This window comes from Microcebus murinus, chromosome 29, assembly GCF_040939455.1.
Source record: "Microcebus murinus isolate Inina chromosome 29, M.murinus_Inina_mat1.0, whole genome shotgun sequence".
Taxonomy (NCBI): domain Eukaryota; kingdom Metazoa; phylum Chordata; class Mammalia; order Primates; family Cheirogaleidae; genus Microcebus; species Microcebus murinus.
Window position 1 is genome coordinate 1,666,323 of NC_134132.1, and position 12,844 is coordinate 1,679,166.

Below are 12,844 nucleotides of genomic sequence, written 5' to 3' on the forward strand. Positions count from 1 at the left end.
AGGCGCGCTCCCCCTGGAGCCCCCTGAGACCCCAGGCCCTGCACTCGCCACGCGGGAGGATGCCCGCTCCACGACCTCTCCCGCCTGGCACGGCAGAGCTGAGTCTCCCAGGCGGCGGCCACCAAACTCTCGTGGGCATGAGGATCACCAGAAGGGCTTGTCAAAGTGTATGTTTCAGGACCTCACTCATGAAGTCTCTGACTCAGGGGGTCTGGGGGGGGACCTAAAATTTACACGTGTGACAAGTTCCCAGGTGACGCCTGCGCTGCTGGTCTGGGGGCCACACTTTTTTTTTTTTTCCCCCAAACCAACAGCTCTTTTATTGCACCATCAAAATTACAAATACATCTTAGTAATCATGTGGTGTCTTCATGTGGCTGGACAACTCTTAGATCTTATTCATCAGCCTGCTGAACTGTTCCTTTTTCAGAGACATAGATACCATCCAAAAATTTTCTGATATCCTTGTTTTTAACTGTTGTGGCCTGCTGAATCAATGCAGCCGAATTTGAAACAAGCTCAATGTCATTTCCTTCGAGGATCAACTCATGTTTCTGTGCTTGAGATACTGAACAGGCAACACCTGGCCTCGTCCGAACCCTGCGGATGTATTCTTCACCTAAGAAATTCCGTATTTCAACAAGAGACCCATTCTCCTGGATAACAACGTTGATGGGGAAGTGAGCACACACAGACCTCATCTTGTAACGGAAACCCAGTGTGACACCCCTGATCATGTTCTGTACATGACTACAAATAGTGCGAACAGTAGCCAGTTCCTTTCTATTTCCCCACAATTTGTCAACCCGGAGCCTCTTCTTTTTCTTTCCAAGGAGACTAAGTTCTACATTGATGTGATTGAAGTCCCTCCGCAGGGTTCCTCTGGGACCCTTCACGATAACTGTACGTCCCTTAAGAGTGATGTCCACATTTTCTGGAATGTCGACAGTCTGATTGCTGAGAATGGTCTTCATTCTCGCGGGAGATACGGCAAAGAGGCGGGCCACACTTTGAAAGCCACTGCGTGACTCTCCCTTGGCTCTCTCCTGTGCTCACCACTGTTCTTAAAAAATGTGAGTTCTCCCTGAATGCAGGTTTATAACTCCCCCTCAGTGATTCAGATGTGAAATTGTTCCCTGAAGTTGTCATTCGAGAAAGAACTGTAGGTTGATGGAAGCCAATATATACTGAGGAGTAAGAAGTGGGAGGTGGGGAGATGTCTGAGATTCCTGCCTTGATCCTCATATCTAGGCCATTGTTACATCTCGGATGATAGTTGCGAAAAAATGTAAATATAAAATATACTGTGAAGGGTCTAATATAGAACTTTCTAACCATAATGTAATGAAGAGAGAAATTCAGGTGGAAGTCCATCGAATTTCTTAAGTATCACGGTATAAAAGGAGAATTTGGGGTTGAAAAGACAGAGCAGCTAGAGAATAATAAATTATTTGTCTGGATCTTTACTGGAGAAAAGTTTAGGGAGCTTTTTATTCCCAAATTGCTTTAGAAATTGATATTTTAGCATCTCTAAACTGCATAAGAGTAAAACTAACATGTAATTCCAGACCACATCACTGAGAAAATACAAATAATTCACCTGGATGTCACTGGCCTATAAGATTGGAGAAATTCAAGGCGTGCAATTGTGGAATATTTCCCAGAAGGTTCAAGCCTTACAAAGACAACCGGTGATTTTCCGATGTGATAATCATTTATAACAAGGGCTCCTGAGGGAATACTGAGAACTGCCAATTACTAACTCTCTCTTCCATTTCAAAAAGGTTGTTAGAATTTAAAATAAAGGATTAGAGCACTGAAACTATAAGGTGATTTCAATATACATTACAAAGCTAGCATGGTTTCTTTAAGAAAACTGGTGATTACTTGCAATAATGTAAGAAAAACAAGAACCAGAAGTCATAAACTATTTAGACTTTCAGATACTTTTCTACATCAAACATTATTAAAATACATTGAGTCGCCAAGTGATCAGAGCCATGGTTTTACAATGGTCTTGATTAAGTGCAAGGTAATGATAAATAAACTCATCTCTGAAGTGTTCTTTTATAGATGTATAAATAATGTGGAGGAAGCAGTCCATAGCCAATTCTTCAAGTCTATAAATGGTTTAAACTTTTTATTGCAGTGAAACTGTAAACTGAAGGATATGAACTGCAGAAATCTCTTTTGGTATGAGAGGGCATAAAAATGGCAAATGAGTTTATGTATAACAAAACCCAGAGAGAAAGTTGCTTATGGCAGGATAATCCAAACTTTACTTATGGAATGGCAAAAACTTGGAGCCAGCAACCGTCTAGATAAAGGCCCAGGCAATGATCATAAACGCTTTTTAAAAAGACATTAGTCTTCTGTGATCTGTCAGGGAAAAAAAACAAAGCTGGTTATTCTTAAAAGAAAATAAAAGAATTAAAAATTGTTTGGGTATTCCATACTCAAAAATAAAGACAAAACAAACATGAAGTCCCCAAACGGAAATGGGAAACCATGAAGGGGGCAGCAGAATGGGTGAATTCGGTGAGAACCCAAAGATGAAACTTGTCAACCTATGAAATGAGATACTGGCATGAGAAGGAAATCTTTGAAATGTGAAATAGGTAAATATATAACATGGAAAAAGAGTTATTTTACACAAAATAAATGATTCTACTATTGTATTCTGAGTGTTAGAAAAAGCTTAGAAAACCTTCAAAGAGGTTTTTGGTACTGCTGTGGTGGTGGTCACATGACAATGTTTTTGAAGGAAGAGTGAGTGGGGGTGTGAGCAGACCCTGAGACGTGGGAGGGAGGTGGCATGTGTCACAGCCAGGATGACCACAGTGTCCTGGAGCCTCATGGCCAATAACATGTGAGGCTGGATATGTCATGTTAACTATTTTTTATATTATCATTCTCACTGTTCTGAAAAGTAGCTCTCTTTCTGATAAAGAAAAAAAGAAACTCTCTTTATATCTGCCTCAAGGCTCCACCCCGTTCTCTGCGCTCTTGTGCCTGTCTCCTGTCCTTTGTCTCTGCTGTCCTAGTGCCCGCCTCCCCTCTGCGTTCTCCTCACCGCGTTCGAGGCCTCTCTTGCCTGTCTCTCATTTCTGCTCTCTGTAACTTCTTCCATCTCCAGTGCTCCACCCAGACTGCATCCTCTCTGTCTTCTGGCTTTCTCGGAACCTTTGCTAATTTCCAGAAGGGAGAAAGTTAGGGGAGAGAATGGGCAAAGACCAAAGGAGATTTAAGGTGAGGAAGCAGCTTTGGAAACCTACGCAGTATCTGTGAGTCTATAACTAAAAGACTATAGGGACACGCAGTGAAATGATATTCTATATCTATTTCCCCATTCCATGCTATTCCAAGCAGGTAGCCAAGTGCTTGGCCATACTTCCTTGAATTTTACTTGCTAGAAAGATGCTGAATCAAAAAACAATACCCATAATTATCTGAAAAAGCTATTATCATACTCCTCCATTTTCCAACTACATGTCTTTCTGTGAGTCTGCATTTTCTTCATATAATTCAACCAAATACTGCAATCCATTTAACCATAGAAATTTATGGGGATCCAGCTCTTCCCTATTAAGCCAGATATTAAAGAGATATGCATATTAAAATAGTGCCACTCTTCTCACTGCTTTATATTTTGGAACATATATTTAAGTGTTATGAAAACATTTTATTTATGTGAGAATGTAATGGGTTTATTATAGCTATTATTAAATGAATTACTAAATAAAACCTTTTAAGATTTCTTAGCTTTAATTTATAACACAGTAAACAATGGTAGCTATGAGCCACACAAATAAAAGGTCTTTGAGATCCTCGATAATTTTGAACAGTATAATTTTTTCATAAATCCTATTTTGTTATTGTTTAATACTACCCAATGAAAGCAACAGATTGTTTAATATAGTATACTATAGTCTAATATATTAAGCCATTTTCTTAACTGAGCAATACTTTGTATTTCTTACAAGTGATCGTCAGCTGCAGTAAGACCTGGTCTATAGTTTTACACTGCAGAGTTTTTGAGGTCAGCTTTTCTTTCCAGGAATTTTGTATCTTTGATGGTGGAAAAAGTAAAAGAAAGAAAACCCCTTGAGACAAATCTGTCAAAATCCTGGATAAATTCTTTTCACATAAATGTTTGTGTTCGTAAGTAACAAAGAAACCCCTGGTGTCTCCAAAAGAAGGAGAAATTGAAAACCAGTGTTAAGATCAGGTGCTGGCTGGCGACTTGGCAGTCGAGGAGGCTTTTCTGGGCTGAGCAATCAAGAGGCTGGCCCTTTAAAGGCCACACGGAGCCCTGGGCACCTGTGAGTTGATGAGTTGGAATGAAGATGACTCAGACAGCTTCAACCCTTGAAGGACATCATCCACCGGAAAGTGTGAACTTCATTAAAATCTCCACACTTGAAAATGGAGATGACAAAGGAACTTTGTATCATTCTTGGCTCTGGGTAAAATAAATATCTATATAGATATATATGTGTGTATGTGTATGTGTATACAAATGTGTGTGTATATACGCACACACACACACACACACAGATACAATCTCCCCTCAAACTGTATCCAAAGGCCTGCTTTAACAAGGTTTGGGATTTAAATGTACAGTTTTCCGCAGTCTGAAAAGTTAATACAAAAAGTGTTTTCCAAGGTGATAATGATTTTAAGAAGCCTGCCAGTTGCAAGCCCAAAACTTCTCTGTAGAGACAAATCATCAAGCATTTCCAGTATTCTAGCAGATAAGGCCAGCTGAATGTGATTTCCCTGTCCAAAGTTATAAAACACTTAAGGAAAAAACCCACAATCAACCAGAGCCAACAGAAAAGAAATGAATGGCAGAAATATACTCCTAATACCATATATTCAAATGAAAGACTCTGATATGTCATATAATAATATTTAAAATGATAGTAGAGAGAAAATAAAAAATTAAACAGATGGAAAAGAAGATATTGTCCAAAAGACCAGGCAGTTTGGAATAAAAAACAAATAGAATTGTGAGGAAAAAATATAATGAGTAATAAAACAAATTAAAGGTAAGGATTAGGTTAAAAACAGATTGGAAAGAATCTAATGAAGAAGAATATATATCTGGAGAAATTATTCAAAATTCATCACAATAAGGAAAAAAATAGGAAATGAGAAAAAAAGCAACATGAAACATAAAATGAAAGAACCAATGTGTATCTAATTAGGCATAAAAGAAGAGAGAAAAGGAAAATAGGTAAAGGCAAGATTCATAGCAAAATTGCCAGGAATTTTCAAGAAACAATGGAAGTCATGATTCCTCAGGGTCAAGAAGTCCAAGGCGTGTCAACATGGATTTGTAAAATCAAATTCTTTCTACCACCAAAATACCTTGTAGTGAAAGTGCTAATCACTGATGACAAAGGGAAGATCGTAAGGACAACCAAAGAGAAAAAGAAAGATTTTAAATAAACAAATGACAATTAAAATTATACTACATTTCTTCAATAGCAACATTGAAACCATAAAACAGTACACTAATATTTTTTTTTTTTTTTTTTTTTGAGACAGAGTCTCACTTGTTGCCCAGGCTAGAGTGAGTGCCGTGGCGTCAGCCTCGCTCACAGCAACCTCAATCTTCAGGGCTCAGCGATCCTCCTGCCTCAGCCTCCCGAGTAGCTGGGACTACAGGCATGCGCCACCATGCCCGGCTAATTTTTTGTATATATATATTTTTAGTTGGTCAATTAATTTATTTCTATTTTTGGTAGAGACGGGGTGTCGCTCAGGCTGGTTTCGAACTCCTGACCTTGAGCAATCCGCCCGCCTCGGCCTCCCAAAGTGCTAGGATTACAGGTGTGAGCCACCACGCCCGGCAAGTACACTAATATTTTCAAACTCCACAAATGAAATAACTAGTATATCAGTATTTTATATCTAGCTACACTCTCATAAAAATAGAGATTAAATAAAGACATTTTGAGGGGAAAAAAGAGAATTTAGAATGAACAAACCTACAAAATTTAAGACAAAAAATATTGAACCCAGAATGAAGAACTGAAAAGCAATAAAGAAGAGAAAAATAACTGGTAATTATGAATGTATACAAGCATTGAATGTGTTTAAACATACACAATAACCAGAGAACTATAAACATATAATAGCAATAAATACTGGATTTTAAAAAATGCAAGACAGAAAGAAAGGATAATCTCAGTCAGAGAATTTAAAAGTCCTTTTACTGTTCAAGAGGCCTATTAGCTTGTACTTTGTTATCTCTTTATATCAACATTTCAAGGATAAGCAAATAGAAGAATAGAAATACACAATCTCTTTAACCAGTACAGAGAAAGAAAAGGAGGAATAAATAAACTTGATCAATCCAAAGGAAATTAGAATAAGATAACAATGAATATAAAAATGCAAGTTAACATAAAGCTCAAAATAAGATAAGAGAAATCATGGTATAACATACAGCAATACATATAAACTGGTAAGAAATTATAAAATTGGTTATTTAAAAAGGTATATGCTATTGTAAAGGAAATACCTAAAACCTGAAGACAGAGAAGAGGAACATTAAAAATACAATGCAAATTCTAAAATGAAAACTAGGAAAGCAATACTAACACCAGACACAAATACACATTCAGCTAAAAGGAATTTTTAAAGAAAAACACTGGTTCTGTATCATAAATAAAGAAAACTCAATAATATAACAAAAGAAATGGAAAAACGTATTTTAAAAATATGCAAAGCAAAAATTGACAGGCTAAAATAAGGGACCGATGAATTCCAACATGGTGAAAGACTTCAGCATATATATTTCATCAAACAAATAGAAGACAGGAAAATAAATAACAAATCTGATTTAATGGAGATGTATACTGTATATACTTATTAACAGATACCTATATGTATCTGACTACAGAGATATATCTGTCATCAACAACTAAGAAGGCCTATTCTTTTCAAGCACACATGAAACATTAACAAAAGTGACCAAAATATTAGGCCAGAAAAATGGCTTTAAATATATATGTACATGTATATACATAGATACACACACATGTGTATATATGGATTAGCATTAAACAGTCCAGATAATCCATTCATACAATAATTCTCTACAAGAATATTTCCAGGGAGAAAAAATTATACAAACATGGCAATAGATGAAGATTAAGCATTTGATAAACTTCAATACTTCATACATAGTAATAAATTAAAAATAAACAAGCTATTAGTGAACTAAGAACAGAAGGATATTTCTATCACTGAATAAACAGTATCTACCAAATTTTGCAGCATACATGATATTTAATGATGTAAATTTAGAAATGTTTTTTTCCAATCAGGAACATGAAAGAACATCTGTTTTCAGTGATTCTATTTACATGTTTTTCCCAGAGGTTCTGGCCAATGTAATATAAAAACAAAATTAAAAATTAAGGTATGCAGATTAAACAGAAGGAACAACAAATATTCTCATTCTCAGAAATTATGCATTATGCATTTTCTTACAAAGCGTAGTAAAAATTACTAGAAAGACAAGAAAGTTTAGCAAAGTTGCTTGCTATAAGATCAAGACAAAAAATTTAATTGCAAATTTCCCAATAGTTATAGAGTTGTTTATATTGGACTAACCCTTTTGCTTATAACAATTATAAGAAATTCTGGAAAAATTTATTTTAAAAACACATCTTTTGGGCCGGGCGTGGTGGCTCACGCCTGTAATCCTAGCACTCTGGGAGGCCGAGGCGGGCGGATTGCTCGAGGTCAGGAGTTCGAAACCAGCCTGAGCAAGAGCAAGACCCCGTCTCTACTATAAATAGAAAGAAATTAATTGGCCAACTAATATATATATATAAAAATTAGCCGGGCGTGGTGGCGCATGCCTGTAGTCCCAGCTACTTGGGAGGCTGAGGCAGCAGGATTGCTTGAGCCCAGGAGTCTGAGGTTGCTGTGAGCTAGGCTGACGCCACGGCACTCACTCTAGCCTGGGCAACAAAGTGAAACTCTGTCTCAAAAAAAAAACAAACAAAAAAAAACAACACATCTTTTGGATAGAGATGAAAACCAAGAAAATTTGAAGCAATCTTGAAATTTGAAAGAAGGAAACTGCCCTGAGGAAAATAGCATTTATATGGCGCTTTGCCCAGTGGGTCTCCGGTGCTCTCTCTGCAGTAACTATCTAGAGCTGAATCAGAAAGCTCGTCTCCCTGCTCCCTGCTGTCTGTCCTTGGAGCGCCGATCATTCCAGAGATTTCAGGCTACTTGGCTACCCTGAAATCTCAGCTGTTTGATGAGGGTTAGAAAAATTATGATAATGTAGTGTATCTAACTTTTTCTTGATATTTGGGTAAAAACAACACTTTCCCCAGCTTTCTGCAACCTAGGTGGAAGAGCTCTTGCCCAAGCCCACCTCACTCTTTTGCAAAGCCACACCCAGGTGCCAGCAGGGCGCTTTTCAATCCAGCTTCCAGGTGGGGCCAGATTTCAGGTGTTGGCAGGAAGTTTACCCACAGATATTTAAACAACTTTAAAGTTGTTTTCAGGTGAGTTTCATTAATATTCATTGTCATACTCTACTATATGGATATATCAAATTTTGCCTGTTCTATGTTTGAGTGGACATTGGAGTTGTTTCCATTAGCAAATACAAAATGAGGCAGTCAAGAACATTGTTTGAACAGGTCTTTTCATGCTCTGTGCACAGAGTTCTATTGACTATAACCCTAGATGTGAAATGCTGGTCTTTGGGAACATGTACATTCAATTTTAGTAAATAACGCCAGGCAGTTTTCCAAAGTCCTTGTATTAATCCTTTTTCACCTGTGTAATTTACTCTACATCCTCTCTGTCATAGGCTTTATGAGACTTTATAATTTTAAACCATTCCTGTAAATGTAGAAGAATCTTATAATTACAATTCAATTTTCCTTTATGACTAATGACTACCGTGGCAGAGAAACTTTTCATAGTGCATTGCTGCCTTGACTATCCTAATTTTTTGAAGTGCCAATTAAAATCTCTCACCTATTTTTCTATTGGTTTGTCTATATTTTTCTTACTAGTCATATTTGTAGCCAGTATCTTCTCCTACTCTTTGACTATGTCAGTCTCTTAATGGCATCTATCGATGCAGAGACATTTGTCTTGTTTAAAACATACTTCTCTACATTCAGAGTCTTCAAGAGATTTTCCTAAAATTAACTGTTGTTACTACTGAAACATTAATAGCTACAAACTATGTGGAACTGATTTTTGTGTCTATTGTGAGGTAAGCATCCAAGATTTTTTCCCATAGTACTTAATATATTCAAATGATCCATTACAATTTATTGGAAAAAACACCTTTTCTCATGTCTCTTTTATGTCACCGTTGTCACAGATGAAATCTCTGCATATGGGAAGGTTATTTTGTGGGTTTATTGTCCATCTGTCTTATTGTCCATCTTGATTAATTGACTCCTCTTGAATTAATGTCTATCTAAATTCATGTAGGTTTACAAGTCTTGATATCCAGTAATATGAATTCTTTCACTTTTTTCTCCTTTTCATGAATGTCTGGACTATTTTTGGACGTCTGCATTTCTATATAAATTTTGGACTTAACTGGGTAAGTTACATTTTAAGATATCTTCTGGGTTTTTATTGGCTGATCTTAAGAATTTTTTCTTTTTATTTTTCAGGAAGTTTATTGTGATGTTTCCACATGTGATATTCTTTGTATTTATCCTGCTTTTTATTTATTGTGCTTATTTAAACATATAATGGTAGAGTTTTCATCAGTTTTGCAAATTTTCAACAATCATCTCTTCAAATATTGATTCTTCCATAATTTTTTTCTCCTCTTCTTCTAGACCGTACATTGCCTATATGTTAGAAGTTTTCACACTATGTATTTGTATATCTCTTTTCTGTGTTTGTCTATATTTTTTCTCTTGGTGCTTCAATTCAGTAATCCTTACTTAATCTGTGTTAATCATACTTAAACTCATCTACTGAGTTCTAAAATTTAATTATTGTATACTTTAGTTATAAAATTTCCCCTAGATTTATTTTTTAAAGACTATTTTTTTTAGAGCAGCTTTAAATTCACGACAAAATCGAGAGGAAGGTATAGCTCTATCCTATATACCTGAGATTTTTATTGAGATTCCATTGATTCTACAGACCAATTTGGGAAAAACTGACATCTTGCCATATTGCATCTTTCCTATCTGTGAACACGGAGTATCTCTTCATTTATTTAGTCCTTTGATTTTTGTAAATCAGAGTTTTGTAGGTTTTGGCATACAGATCTTATACATATTTTATTTTATTCCATTTACACCTAAGTATTTCATTTTGGAAGTTTATAATGAAAATGCTTTGTATTTTAAATCTCAAAGTCCACTTGTTCATTGCTACGGTGTAGGAAGGCAATTTATTTTTGTATACTCAACTTGTATCCTGCAACCTTGCTACAATAGATTTTAGTACTGTGAGTTGTTTTTCTTTTGTTTGTTTGTTTTTGGGGTCAATTCTTTAGCATTTTCCAGATAGAGGATCATGTCATCTGTGAACAAAGATTGTTTTATTTCCTCCTTCCTGGTCTGTTTACTCTTATTTCCTTTTCTTATGTTAGTGTATTAGGTAGGACTTCCTAATGGATTGTATTACAGAGCATCTTAGATGAGGTATCTTAAAAGCAGAGCCTAAGACAAGGATTCTTATTTCAGTAATTTATTGGAAAAGTGTTCTCAAGAGAAGCAGAGTGAGGGAAACAGAACGTAGTAGGGGAACAAACTAACCAAGAACGTAGTCTCAGTTGTGAAATAGCTTTGATCTGATCCCTTGTGGAAATGCCAAAGGACAAACTGTGCCACTGAGGTAGTCCTGCCCTACACTAAGTGGACTAGCCATCGTACGGCTCTGTCCATCTGCCATTGCTTGATGTGTTGAGGGAGGGAAGGGGGAGAGGCAGCTCGCTACTGCCCGGGAGCAGTTCTCCGGAGGAAAGGCAATGGAGAGTTGTTATTAGTGAACAATTACAGCAATGGGTGATGAGTAAAGGCAAAGGCAATTCCAGTGGGACATCGCCAGCAGGGATTACATGGCAGAAGGGGAAGTTATACGTGGAAGGTCTAGATGTACTCCTGATAATGAAATTGGCTGTTTAATCTGTCTTGTAGCTTCCTGGAAGTCAAAAAAATAGGATTTTAAAGTTTTTATGGATTTATAAAAGTCATATGTTGGATATCTTCTATTTGGCCCTCCAGAGCCACTCTGCATTCTTCTCTGCTTTGCTCCCATAGTCCCTGGAAGCTGGAATGTGTGAACTGGGTCAAATGTTCTCTTTATCTGTAGCTGCTGTTTGGGTCAGGCCAATGGGATCACAGGAAAGAGCAAGAAAAACTCCATTCTCATGGGTTTTATGCAAGCTGTGTGTCTGCTCTGAAAGTCACAGGACCTTCAGGCAGTCCTATTTCTCAAAGCATAGTATAATAATTACTCCCTCTTCTTATTGTTTTAGTTGAAGGAATGGTAACAATGTTCTGCTGTTACTAGTTTCACCATAGAGCACTCATCCTGCCCAAACCATTGTAAAGCCTTTCCTTTTAAGTTTTCTTCGAATTACTCAAATTAAGTTTGCTATCTATTTCCTAAAGGGACCCTGACTAATACAAGTGGTATATCATTTCAATACAAAAACAATATTTTTCTTACACTAAATAGTAGATACAATTTATTGCATGAATAAATTCTCACTTAAATATGATGGATTGAATATGTGAAATGTTCTTCATATGACCATTTCTTCTGGTAACCTCTCATAAAATCTGAGGCATTAATACTGAATTGTAATTCCTTAAAGTAATTACTACAGAAAACTAAAATAATATATCCCACAAAATTAGCATTCACAGTAGCCATATTATCGTATGCCTGTATGCAGATGAGCATCAGCCTGAAGACTTTGGCCTTCACAGAAAACCAGAGTTAATTCCCAAGTCAGTTAATTCTTCCTGAAAAGTATACATGGTTACTGAAATATTTGAAACATCTTGTTTACAGAAAATCCCAGGAAATATTTATAATATATCTTCTCCCTCAAACTATTAGTCAATATTGACAGAAATGAAAAGCCTAGATAAATGGAAAAATACATTATGTTCATGAATTGGAAATTTTAATATTACTAAGATGCCACTTTTCCCTAAATTAACCTAAAAATTGAATACAATTCTAACAAAAATCCCAGTGGATTTTTCCCATTTTCCTCTTTGTTTTTTTACTGATTTATCATAGTTACATATTTTTGGATACATGTGATATTTTTATACACATACACAATGTGTAATGATCAAGTCAGGATAACTGGAATATTCACCACATCAAACATTTATATTTTCTTTGTGTTGGGGACAATACAATTCTTCTCTTATAGGTATTTTGAAATATATAATAAATTATTGTTCGAACAGTTTCTGTTTATGTCTCTTGCCCACTTTTTAATGGAGTTATTTGATTTTTTCTTGCTGATTTGCTTAAATCCTTTATAGATTCTAGTTATCGGTCCTTTATTAGATGCATGCAAATATTTTCTCCCATTCTGTAGATTGTCTATTCACTCTAGTGATAGTTTCCTTGACTGTGCAGAAGCTTTTTAACTTGATCAGGTCCCATTTATTTCTTTTTGTTGTTGTTATGATTGCTTTTGGGGTCTTCTTCATAAATTGTTTCCTTAGGCCAATGTCTGTAAGAGTTTTTCCAACATTTTCCTTTAACAATCTTATGGTTGCATGCCTTAAATTTAAGTCTGTTATCCACCATGAGTTGATTTTTGTGAGTGGTGAGAGGTGTGGATCCTGTT

The 12,844-nt window shown here is 36.1% G+C and overlaps 1 pseudogene across 1 annotated transcript; it reads right to left on the reverse strand.

Moving 5' to 3' along the window:
- Positions 1-300: 300 nt before the first annotated feature.
- On the reverse strand, positions 301-1,000 carry LOC105866110 (large ribosomal subunit protein uL6 pseudogene; annotated as a pseudogene). The gene has a single exon (XR_001151716.3). The product of XR_001151716.3 is annotated as a large ribosomal subunit protein uL6 pseudogene (transcript).
- Between the last annotated feature and the right edge of the window lie 11,844 nt (positions 1,001-12,844).